Source organism: Sciurus vulgaris (assembly GCF_902686455.1).
Source record: "Sciurus vulgaris genome assembly, chromosome: 16".
Lineage (NCBI taxonomy): Eukaryota > Metazoa > Chordata > Mammalia > Rodentia > Sciuridae > Sciurus > Sciurus vulgaris.
In genome coordinates, this window is record NC_136477.1 from 59,676,095 (window position 1) to 59,688,920 (window position 12,826).

The 12,826-nt window shown below is 44.6% G+C and overlaps 1 protein-coding gene and 1 pseudogene across 2 annotated transcripts in view; one reads left to right on the forward strand and one right to left on the reverse strand.

Moving 5' to 3' along the window:
- The window catches only part of PRICKLE2 (prickle planar cell polarity protein 2), a 355,816-nt gene that overhangs the window by 263,636 nt on the left and 79,354 nt on the right, over nt 1-12,826 (reverse strand). The window lies entirely within an intron of this gene.
- Nucleotides 10,776-11,575, forward strand: LOC306646043 (AP-3 complex subunit sigma-1-like; annotated as a pseudogene). The gene has a single exon. The product of its transcript is annotated as an AP-3 complex subunit sigma-1-like (transcript).

Below are 12,826 nucleotides of genomic sequence, written 5' to 3' on the forward strand. Positions count from 1 at the left end.
TGAGACCATTTTTTCTTCTTATTTTAATATGATTTCCGTCATAAGGATTCCTGAAAGTGCCATTATTGAATATACAAAATTGATCATTTTAGTCGTTCTTTCTTTCTTTCTTTTTTTTGGCACCAGGGATTGAACCCAGGGGTGCTTAACCACTGAGCCACATCCCCAGTCCTTTTTCATTTATTTAGAGACAGGGTCTTGCTAAGTTGCTGAGGCTGGCTTTGAACTCATGATCCTCCTGCCTCGGCCTCCTGAGTTGCTGGGATTACAGGCATGCACCACCGTTGTTAGCCTTCTGAGCATATTTTGCCATTAGCTTTGTTCCTACAACGTATGTCCCTACCAGCACTGTATAAAAATGCCCACCTCCAAGCCCTGAGAATTATCATTGTCAAGCTGAAAACAAATGAATCCCCTCCTCCCTCCAAACACCTTTGCTAGTTTAATAGTCAAAGTGGCATGGAATTTCTGCTTTAATCTGCGGTGCACACAGTGCTGACAGGCTGAACTTGCAAAATCCTGACTTGCCATGTGGGTCCAGCTTCTCCAGACTCTGTTCATGTCCTGTGCCCATCTGGAAGGCATTTTGAAGGTCAAAAAAAAAAAAAAAAAAAAAAGTACAGGTTCTACCCCTGCCCTTTAATTTTTTTTTTTTTTTTTTAATTTTAGATTCATCTTCTCACTGGTGACCTAGCACTGAGACGCCAAGGTGGATGCCAGCTAATCCACTCTCCCACCTACAGAGCAGCGACTGGCTCTCCTTCCCCACATTAGAGTCCAGTTTTTGCTGGACTGCGTACCCTGTGTGTCTTCATCCTTCTCATCCCTTGGAAGCCAGAGTCTGCAGGTGCTCATGGCTGCCCTAGCTCTGAGGGGGTTTGGACGCTGGATTTGCAGTGAGCACCACCTCCAAGAACAGTTTTTAATTGGAGAGAAAATTAGAGAGCTGTCAAAACCCATCTCGGCATCCATCATTTCCCCTCATCTGCTTCTCAAGACACATGGAAGCCGGCGTGGACAGATGCTGGCCGGCCCACTGTGCAGGAGGCTCCAGGAAGCCTGTGTGAGACAGGATGGAAAGCCAGCTCACGGGGCTTCGGTGGCCTGAGGAAACGGGCTCAGGAAAGGAGCACCTGCGACAGCTGGGCATTCGTTCTTTGGAGAGATCTCCTTGCTGGGGAAATTAGGGCAGTGCAAAAAGCGGACCTGGGCTCCGTGCAGAGCTGCGGAAATGAGGGTGTTCCTGCGGAGAATGAATGAGTGGCTCCATCGTTAACCACGCCAGAGTAGAGCACTGAGCTGGAACAGCGTCCACACAACCAGCAGGCAGCGCGCGCACAAGTGGCTTCACTACAAATGACAAGAAGGAGGTCCTGGATGGTATCACACAGCATGGCCAGGCTCAACTGCCACTCTGGGACAACAGAATCTAAGCTAATTTGCCTGAAGGGCCCACTTTTCTCTAGAATCAAAAAATCAACAGGGAGCCAGACATGGTGGCCTAGGCCTATAATCCCAGCAGCTCGGGAGGCTGAGGAAGGAGGATTGCGAACTCAGAGCCAGCCTCAGCAACGTAGCAAGGCCGTAAGCCAACTCAGTGAGACCCTGTCTCTAATTAAAATACAAAATAGGGCTGGGGATGTGGCTCAGTGGTTAAGCACCCCTGGGCTCAATCCCTGGCCCACACACACAAAAAATCCTAGCTTTATAAAGCACTGAGCTTACCCTCCGTTGCAGGCACTGTCCCATGAAGAGGCTGGCGTGCACTGGATGAGGGACCAGAAAGTGCTCCTGTACTCCCTCTGCACCTAGGTGCTGCTCTGCCATGCAATGAGCTAGGTGCTTGGCTAACTAAGCCTAACATGAGGAAAAATGTCTCCACCTGTCTCTGCGTTTGAACACTTAGCTTTTCAAATGCAATGATTGAGCAAACTAACCTTGACATCAGACTACTTTGGATTTAATACCCAACTCTGCTTTCACAGGTTGTATGGCAATGGAGAAGCTACTGATCCTCTCTCTCCAAGCAAATAAGTTAATAGTCAATGAGTTCAAATAACTCTTTAAACAGTGACTGGAACATGGTAAAAATAGAGTAAGTTCCTTTTACTACATTTCCTCATCTCTAGGATCAACACTTATTTCAAACCCAAACTACCTTTTGAGGATTAAATGGTGGGAATTAAATAAACCCAGTAAGATGTTCAGCATAAATACCTGGCAAATGGTAAATGCTCAATAAGGGCAGCTATTATTTGTAATTAATGAAGAGCTTTGGAATTTAAAAAGAGTTGTATCTAGCATACTTCTGGGATGCAGCCACATCAATGTTTATAGTAGCTCAATTCACAACAGCCAAGCTATGGAACAAAACTAGGTGCCCTTTGATAGACGAATGGATCCAGAAAATATGCTCTATATACTTGATGGAATATTACTGAGTCATAAAGAAGAATGAAATGATGGCATTTGCCAGTAAATGCATGGAACTGGAGAATATCATACTACATGAAATAAGCCAATCCCCCCAAGCCAAAGGCTTAATGTTTTCATTGACAGTCAGAAGCTAATCCAAAATAAGGGGAGGGAAGAGAAAGAGAGAGAGAAAGAAAAAAAAGGCAGAAGAAATTTGTCAAAATACAGGGAAGATCAGTAAGTAAATGAAGGGGATTGAGGAGGAGGAAAGAGGGAAGAGCTGTGGAATGTATCTGATCAGATTGCATATGTACATACACGAATGTTCCACAGTGAATCCCAACACCAAGTACATTCACAAGACACTAATGCAAAAAAAAAAAAAAAACAAAACCATAAATTACAGGAAGATGAGTAGAAAAGAGGGAAGAGGGAGGGGGAAACACTGGGCACTGAATCAGAGCAAAATATAATCCATGCTTTTGTGATCATGTCAAAATGTATCCTCATGTTATACGTAACTAAAAAGAATTTTTAAAAAGAGTCGCATCCAATATTGAAACAACTCAGTTCTAATCCTGGCTTTACCATTCGCTCACTCACTCTGTGACTTTAACTCATTCCAATTTTCACTTGGGAATGTGGCATCTGTGCGCAAATGCTTAGGATGTGACATACATAATTCAAACCACAGTATCAGGTGTGAGAGGCAAAGTCCAAAACAGAGGTGAAATTGATTAAGAAAACAAACAAATGCAAATGACACCCCTAGTAAGGAATCCAGCCAGCACCGAGTGGTTAGAACAGAGTGGTCAGCTCCCGGTGACAAGAGAAAGTCTTTTTCCTTCCATGCTCCCTCCCCAATCCAGCCTTGGTGAACCATCGCCAAGATGGCGCCATGGCTTCTTAAACCAGCCTGAGAGAGTCCTCATGTGGTGGTCAATCCAAAAATGTAACTACTGTCACGTGCCTGAGGAACTTTTAGAGGGCAGGGAACAGGAGTCTGCCTTTTTATCAGATACTGGCCAATGGTTCTGCCAAATGGTTACACCAAACAACTACGCACAGACTCTGCACTTCAGTTCTTTAATCATGCATGATAACAAGAGAGGGATACTATATATCTATTTCAGAGTTGAAAAAACACTAAGGCCCTGGGAAGAAAAAAATCTGGTTTAGTCTGATAAGCAAGCCAAGTGGTAGTACAGGCTGAGTATCCCTATCCAGAACACTTGGAAGTGTTTTGGATTTTGAACTACTTTACAGATGAGAAGCCATGGGATATCCTAGGAAAGCAACCCAAGAAAAAATTTCACTTAGACTCCATATCCACCTTATTCACAGAGCCTGAAATTCAACTGTATAACACTTGAAATAATTTTGTGCATGAAACAAAATTTCAGGGTGTGGGATTTTCTACCTGTGGCATCGTGCCAATGCCCAAAAAGTTTTGGATTTTGGATTTTCGGATGAGGGACGCTTGCTCTGTACCGTGAAGCGATCTTAGGCTGCCTGTGCAGGACCGCCTCTGAGTACGAACGTCTGCTTGCTTAGGTCTAGAAGACAGAAAAGGAGAGACCTCTCTACAGCAAACCGGAAATAGCAATTACAAGAAAACACAACTCAGGCCACACGGGCTTCTAGCCTGTGGATCTCAACCCTGGTGACACACACTAGACTATTTGTAGACCTTCTAAAAATCTCCATGCCTGTACGGAGATGGTATCAGATGATAGCTATGATGTCAGAATTTCTGGAAGGTGGGACCCAGGTACGAGTATTTTCAAAACTTTCCACATAATTCCAGGTAGAAGCCAAGTTTCAAGAATACTGAGCATGAAGATATTCTTTGACCTATTACGTCCCAAATTTTCAATTCTACAAATATTTCCAGATGCACATAGGTGCACTAAAATAGGTTGGCAATCATAAGCTAGAGCTTAATCATGAATAATAAAAATAATGAAATAGTATTGATGAAAAGAATCACTATTAATCATATTAATGAAAAACAATCACTAATTATTCACCTATTACTTTTTTCAAAAGAACAGAGCTCTAAAAACACAAGGATTTATTTCAAAGTTACCCTCAGTGGTATCTTTGTTGCTCAATATAAATTTATTGAAGTTTCATAAATGGGACTATGGGACATAATGGGTTAACGTGTCCTCTATTAAATGTGTGACAATCTGACACCAACTGGAGCATGTGGGATATTATACAGGCGTTAAGAAGGGTAATCAGGAACACAGAAACAGGACAGAATGCTTATGATATAGCACCATGCGACAAGGGCCAGGTTAAACTTGGACTCCAGTGGACAATGAAAAGCAAGTTGCCTTTTCCCTGGGCCTTCATCCAAGACCACGGACTTCCCAAAGTTCCTGCCTGCATTCCAAGCTCAAGTCTCCAGCCTCCTGTCAATTCTACAAGACACTGACATGTTTCCAACAAAATCATTCCTGTGGTTTTTAAAAATAAGGTATTTATAAAATCGATCATGAACTATTATTGTAAATGAGTAAAAATAAGCATACAATAGAAGAGAAACAAGGAAATGGAAAAATATATATTCGAAATAAGTTTAGATTTATAAAGTTAAAATAGTATAGAGTATAGAGTATAAAGTTAAAATAGTATAGAGTTCTAGATACCCATCTCCCAGCTTCCCTGTGGTTTCTATCTTACCCAATCATTATAGGGTGATGAACACTATATTATATATATACACACACACATATATAACTTGACATCTGAGCAAGAGAATATATGTATATATAATGTAAATATATATGTACTATAAATAGTACATAAATGTATATGAATGTGCAGATATATATGTATGTACAAAAGAACAGAGCTCTAAAAATACAAGCATTTATGTAAGAAAATTTTAGCTAAGTTTATTAGGCAAACAGCACAGTAATTAATTGTTGCAAGCAAAAGTTGTCAATGGAGGCTCAGATGGGGAGACTGGATCCAAAAGTATGGAAAAAAGAAGATATTTGCAGAGCCTGAAAAGTCTCCCTGTGAGCTACATATTCAGTACAAAGTGAAAAGAGTCCCTTGACACAGGAGCACGTGGCAGGTGGCACTTTAAGCCAGGGATTACAATCAGCACCATCCATAACCAGGCATGTCAATCAGCACCATCCATAACTAAGCATGTCTGTATCACGCGCCCCCCGATACGGCGCACTAAGAAGGTTCCAGCGTCGCTTGGCGGCCTTCTTGTCAAGAAGGCACACCTCAACCCAATCATGCAAACATACCAGAAAAACACACATGGAAGGACCCCCACTGGTCGCTGACCAGCTCTTCTCCAACATGTCAAGAAAGACAAAGACGGAGGCAGAGCCACAGATGGGGGAAGAGACTATAAGGAGACATGACAACCAAATGCAGCGTGAGATCCTGGATGGGATCCAGGACCAGGAAAAAAGACTTCAGTGGGAAGGCTGCTGAATTTGGAATAAGGTCTGTAATTTAGTCAACAGTACCATCTCCATGTTGGGTTCCCAGCGTGGTTCACTGCACAATGATTCGGTAAGATGTGACCCACAGGGAAGCTGGGAGGTGGGTATATAGAACGCTCTATTTCTGCAACTATCTGTAAATCTAAACTGATTTCAAAAGAAAACATTTTTTAAATTACTGAATGAATCAGACAGAACTTTCCTGTGTTCATATATGAACCCACGACCAGTGACACTCCACACCCTTACACCCACAAGAGTGGGGAGCCATACCCCATGTACGTATGATGGGTCACAATACACTCTACTCCCTGGGCACGTGTGACTATGCTCCAGAGATTTTGAAAGAAGGGGATCAAGGATGGCTAAGGAGGATGGACGGGGACCCGCATGGATAGAGAGGGGGGCTGACCCTTGAGTGTGGACATGTTAATTCTGAAGCTCCTGCCGAGGGGCAGGGACATAAATCCAACACTGTGATAACTGAGAAGCTGGGGCACGTAATTAGGGGATGGTGGGGAAATCCTGGATCAGAGTCAGAGGGATGCTCAAGCCTTGGCCCCAACCCAGTAAAGCTGTGTGATCTTGACTCAGTCTCTGAACAACTGGGGACAGACAGACTTTGTTGCAGGTGACTGCTGGTGAGGACCAAGTAAACAGAGGCGTCTGAAAACGTTAGGTAATGGCAGAGCCCTGCTATGAAGAGCTTGCTAAAATTACCAAGAACAACAATACCCACCTGGCCAGCACAATTCTGCAGCCTCACTCCGAAGTCCCAGCATCCCAGCGTCTCATGGTACCCATCCCATATGGAAGCAAATCTGTCTTACCTTCTGCCTGACCCTGCAGCCTGGGGCCACCAGTCTTCATGTGTGGCCGACGCTAAGCACCATCTGTCCTGAGTTCACACAGCTCCTCCTCCTTTTAGGCAAGACACACGGGTTGCACTGGCTGAAGTCTAAATCCACGCGAGATGAAGACTTCCCCATTTTTTTTTTTCTTTTTGCAGTGCTGGGGACTGAACCCAGGGCCTTGTGCTTGTGAGGCAAGCTCTCTACCAACTTTTTTTGAACATTTTTATAAGCAGATAGATGCCGTCAGTTCTCTTTTTGATCAAGACTCCTTTGCAAAGAAGATATCAACAACAAGAAGACAAAATCAAAAACCAGCAAGAGGCTGGACTTTGCTGCAGAACTGTTTTCCTGCTGACATATATTCCCTGTAGCCACCCTACCATTTCCTCCATAAAAAGCCTTAATAATTGCTATGTTCATTGTTTCTAGGTCATTTTCTCATTGCTTAACAATATAATAATATGACACCTCAAGGAAGCTATAGATTTTGTGCATCTTTTTTTTTTCTTTTGGTACCAGGGATTGACCCCAGGGGGACTCTTAACCACTTAGTCACATCCCCAGCCCTTTTTAATATTTTATTTTGAGACAGGGTCTCACTGAGTTACTTAGGTCTTCACTAAGTTGCTGAGGCTGGCCTCAAACTCGCGATCCTCCTGCCTCAGCCTCCAGAGCTGCTGGGATGACAGGCATACCCCACCGCGCCCAGCTGCACATCTTTTCTTTAAGTTGCCTCCAGAGTCTTCCTGTTTGTGCTAACAGCACCCAAGTTTGCATTTGGGGACTGACCTTTCCTGGCTCTCAGTCTGAGGTTTGAGGAGACTGGGCACCTCCCATTCCAGTCTTAAGAAGTCACAATTGGACAATCAGCATCGTCCACCATCCTGGCTAGAGAGCTCAGGTATGGGACCTGTCCTGAAGTTTGTAGGAATGAGTGGAGAAGGACATCTCTCTTTCCCTGGGATGCCGGCTCCGTAGGACGGAGGCCTGGGGTTGCTGAGGGCCTTCTTCCCCAAGAGGCCTTTCCGAACAAGCAAACACCAAGAGGAGAAGAGAGAGAGGCAGAGGCAGAGAGACAGGCAGACCCACAGGCATGAGGAGACCCTGCTAAAGTCACCCACCTCTGTGCTCCAGCCTGAAGCCAGTGCCACACCTGCCCCCGCCTCTCTACTGACCGCCCAACCACACAACTCAATATCCTTAGGCGTATCTATTACCGCCCTTTGGATCCTACCCCTGTAGCCCAAAATGGTCAACCGAGAAACCAGGGACATAAGCACTAATGCTACCCTTTCTGAACACAGAAGACACTGCCAGCATAAATTAGGGGGCAGGGATGCCCGCCGAGGGTGACCCATAGATCTCACACTCCCCTTACAGTCAAGAGAACAACCGTCTGCAAATCAATGAGCAGGCGCGGAAAGGCATCTGCAGCCAGGGACGGAGGCCAGACCACCCGGCCAGCCTCACCGTCCACGTTCTGCCTCCTGACTCTGATATTTCAGACACACAGGACGTCTTTCTCTTTCCTAATTCACAGCCAGCTGCCTCACGCTGCGGTACTAAAGGAGTTCTTACAAGTTTCCCAGGTCTTTGACAGGTGCAGTTGGTGGTCCCTAACATGGATTCCCATAGCATGGAGGGAGACTGAACTACAGTGCAGGGTCCTCAGTCAATGAAGCTCTGAAAGTGTGGTGCTGGCTCATTTCATTTAGCATAATAGTCTCCAGTTTCATCCACTTACTGGCAAATGACATCATTTCATTCTTCTTTACAGCTGAGTAATATTCCATCGTGTATACAGACCACATTTCTTTATCCATTCATCCGTTGAAGGGCATCTAGGTTGGTTCCATAGCTTTGCTATTGTGAATTGAGCTGCTATAATAAAAAAGGCTGAATGTTCTCTCTGATATGTGGATGCTAACACAATAAGGTGAAGGGAAGAATAGGAGTTCACTGGATTAGACAAAGGGGAATGAAGGAAAGGGAGGGGGATGGGAATGGGAAAGACAGTGGAATGAATGGACGTCTCTCCCATGTTCACATATGAACACACGACCAGTGAAACTCCACACCATGCCCAACCACAAGAATGGGAAGTCACACTTCATGTATGCATGATGTGTCAGAATGCACTCTACTGTCGTGGATATATAAAAAGAGCATATTTTAAAAACTTAAAATTGTTTAAAGTGTGGTGCTTCACGTGCTGAATGGAGCGAAGGCCTCAGAGCCCAGTCTCTCTCCTCTTTCCCTGATCCCCATCCCTTAGTCCTCATTTTTATCCTCTTCCTCTTCCAAAGCAGGGAAGAACTTCCCCAGGACTTTCCTTATCCACCGGAACATCAGAATTGCCAAAGAGGAACACAATGAGCTTCAAATCTTAGCTGGCATTTCCTTAGCAGAGAGAGGTTAAAGTCACATTGCAGAGGAAGAGACTGAACATCCAACACCATGTCCAGAGCCCAGAGGAACTTGGTTCCAGGATACTGCCTCTTCTCTGGGACATTTGTCTGCTCCTAAAAACCATCTACTAACCCTGTAAATTGCCTCCACCACACCCCCCCAATTCCCTCTCCCCTATGAAGAAGATATTTAAGCTTCAACCATCTGGCTGAACTCAGAGTTGCCGATTTTGTATGGCTCCTGCGCACACGTGCCTGTTTAAAAATCAGTTTGCTTTTCTCCTGTTAATCTGTCTGTTGTCCCTTTATTTCAGCAGATTGAAAGACTCAAACCTTCGGAAAGGGAAAGGAGAAATTCCTTTCTCCCCCGCAGTACCCTGACGTATAGGTGACCGTGTGACAAGACAAGCACTGATACCCTTCCTCGCTGTACAGTCCACATCTGGCCTTGCCCAGCTGCTTTCTCCATCACCTCCCTGCACCCGTCTCTGAGGTCTGAGGCTGGAAGTCGTTCTGCACTCTCTGGGGACTCGTTGATAGACCTTTGAGAAGCTGCATTGAGGGAAAGTGGTGACAGAAGAGGAGAAGCCAGAAGGGTGTGGGGGTGAAGCCGGGGAAGATGTGTCTCCTAAGGAATTCTGAAGGGAGTCTGGAGAAAATGATGGGCAGGACCCCAGAGTATACACCAGAAATGGGTGAGTGGGAATGTCACTATTATAAAGAACTGTTTCCAAGTAGACCTTTGTGACGTTCAAGAAAAACAAGGAGAGGGTACGTGCTACTATGAAATCACCTTCAGTGGTCTAGTGTGCCTCCTTGGTGACACCTGTCTTCAACACACTGGACTCTGGATATACAGGCACAGTCATGCACACACGGCTGCAGAGAACCAGCGTGAAGTCTGTTTCCCTCCTGAGAATGAGACTGAACTAAAACCCAGTGCTTTTCTTGGATGGTTAAAACATGGTCTCCATGCTCAGCACATGGTACCTCCATGCAAGTTTTCTGGATGGTCACGATTCCCTCCGATCCTTGCACAACCGTGTGAAGAAAAGGAGTTTCCCGATGAGGGAACAAGGACTCTAAGAGAGTGGGAACTTGCAAAAGTTCAAAGACCCAGGAAATAGCAGAGACTATACAGAATCTAAATCATCCTCCCAGTAAACTATTCTGTGACCTTCTACAAATACTCCCAGAAGCCAGAGAGCACTCAACACCAATACGTGGACCACAGGAGGGTCCCATGCCCTGACATTCTCAAGCACTGGAGCTGGGAAATCCTTGATATGTTAACCAGACAGAAAAACTGTGTTTCCTTCCTTTAAAATAAACCTGGTACCAGTCTTCACAAAGGAGATGTGCTCTCTCCTCTTTTGTTCTTTCTGGTAACACAGCAAGAATATGGACTAGGCCAGGCACCATGGGGCATGCCTATAATCCAGCAGCTCAGGAGGCTGAGGCAGGAGGATCACAAGTTTGAGGCCAGCCTCAGCAACTTAGTGAGGCCCTAAGCAACTCAGTGAGACCTGTCTGAAAAAATAAAATAAAATAAAATAAAAGTGCGCACGTGTGGGAGGGGGCGGGTGGGGAAGGATCGCTGGTCAGATTCCAAGGCAAGGCTCTCATGCCCGCCCCGCCCTGGCCCCCAGCGCCCACCCGGTCAGCCAGGCCCAGCCATGATCAAGGTGATCCTCATCTTCAACAACCACGGGAAGCCGCAGCTCTCCAAGTTCTACCAACTCTATACTGAAGATACACAACAGCAAATCATCAGAGAGACTTTCCATTTGGTACCTAAGAGAGAGGAAAATGTTTGTAATTTCCTAGAAGGAGGATTATTAATTGGAGGATCTGACAACAAACTGATTTATAGACATTATGCAACCCTGTATTTTGTCTTCTGTGTGGATTCTTCAGAAAGTGAACTTGGCATTTTAGATCTAATTCAAGTATTCGTGGAAACCTTAGACAAATGTTTTGAAAATGTCTGTGAACTGGATCTAATTTTCCATGTAGACAAGGTTCACAACATTCTTGCAGAAGTGGTGATGGGGGGCGGGAATGGTATTGGAGACCAACATGAATGAGATTGTTACACAAATTGATGCACAAAATAAACTGGAGAAATCTGAGGCTGGCTTAGCAGGAGCTCCAGCCCGTGCTGTATCAACTGTAAAGAATATGAATCTTCCTGAGATCCCAAGAAATATTAACATTGGTGACATCAGTATAAAAGTGCCAAACCTGCCCTCTTTTAAATAAAATATTACAAAGGCCACTCCCAGGTAAAATCCAGAGGGGAAAGTCATCTAAGTTTACCATGCAGTTGTTTACCAAAAATAGAGGAGGAGAGTCTTAACTTTTGCTCTTGGATTTAAGTCAAGGCACTGTATAGAAACTGTAAAATCAGTATGGAAGTTCAATGTGGCTTTTCTTGCTTAGTGGTTTTAACAAAATTAAGTAGTTCCAGTGTGATTTTTTTCCCTTTTTTAAATTGCTTTCCTATGCGCACCTAAGGCATGCCTCTGTGTATTGGCTATCACAGTATTTGGAAAGGTAAGATATTTCTTTAATTATGTACGACCTAAAATGTTGGTGTTTTATATGGATCATCAGTGCAGCATTCTTTAATTCTTTCTGCTATTTGTCACAATTGTTATTTAAAGAACCAAATGTGTATTGCATGAAAACATTATAACCTTTTTCTCTTAGTTTAAATAAATTCCAAGGTAACTGGACTTCTAAAGCACCTGTTTGCTGATACCTACTTTAGCAATAATTTTTTTATGACCCTCTGATTCAACAAAGTAAATAAAAGTATATTTTATCACTGTTAAAAAAATAAATAAATAAAAAGGGCTGTGGATGTGGTTCAGTGGTTAAGCACCCCTGGGTTCAATAACCATTACCAAATAAATAAATGAAAATAGAGAGAGAGAATATGGACTGTCAATATCTTCAACCTACTATGTGCCAATCCAATTATTGACACATAGTAGGTTTTCAAAAAAGATTGGATCAGTTGGGTGTGGTGGCTCACGCCTGTAATCCCAGCAATTTAGGAGGATGAGGCAGGAGGATCATGAGTTCAAAGCCAGCCTCAGCAACTTAGGGAGGCCCTAAACAACTCAGTGAGACCCTGTCTCTAAATAAAATATAAAAAGGGCTGGGAATGTGGCTCAGTGGTTAAGCACCCCTGGGTTCAATCCATGGTACCAAAAAAGAGAAATAAAAGCAAAACTGAGTCATCAAGTCCAAGTCCAAGGTGAACCTCCGTCCCAGTCTGTTTTGTGTAAGAGGTCTCCATGCTTCTGAGTGTCCTCCCCCGAACCGTCTGGCTGGATTACCTCCCTGCCATCCTTCCATCAGGGTAGGGCCATCCTTGAGTAGTGTGGCCAGAACAGAAAGAGAAAACCCTAAGCTTCCCAAGTGCAAAGCTGCAAGATGGACTCATGAACCAGAGCTGGGTGGGGACCAGAGCTCCCTGGCGTCGGGCTGTCCTCTCCACTGGCCTCTGGTCAACCCTTCCCAAAGTCCAACACCGTGGCTGACCACTACTGCCTTTGCGCTGTCACACACACACTCACATCCAGAGCCAAGAGAGGGTGGCTGCATTCTGAGGGCCACAGTCCCAGAGTCCCTCAGCACACAAACAGCAGGCAGGGGGCCA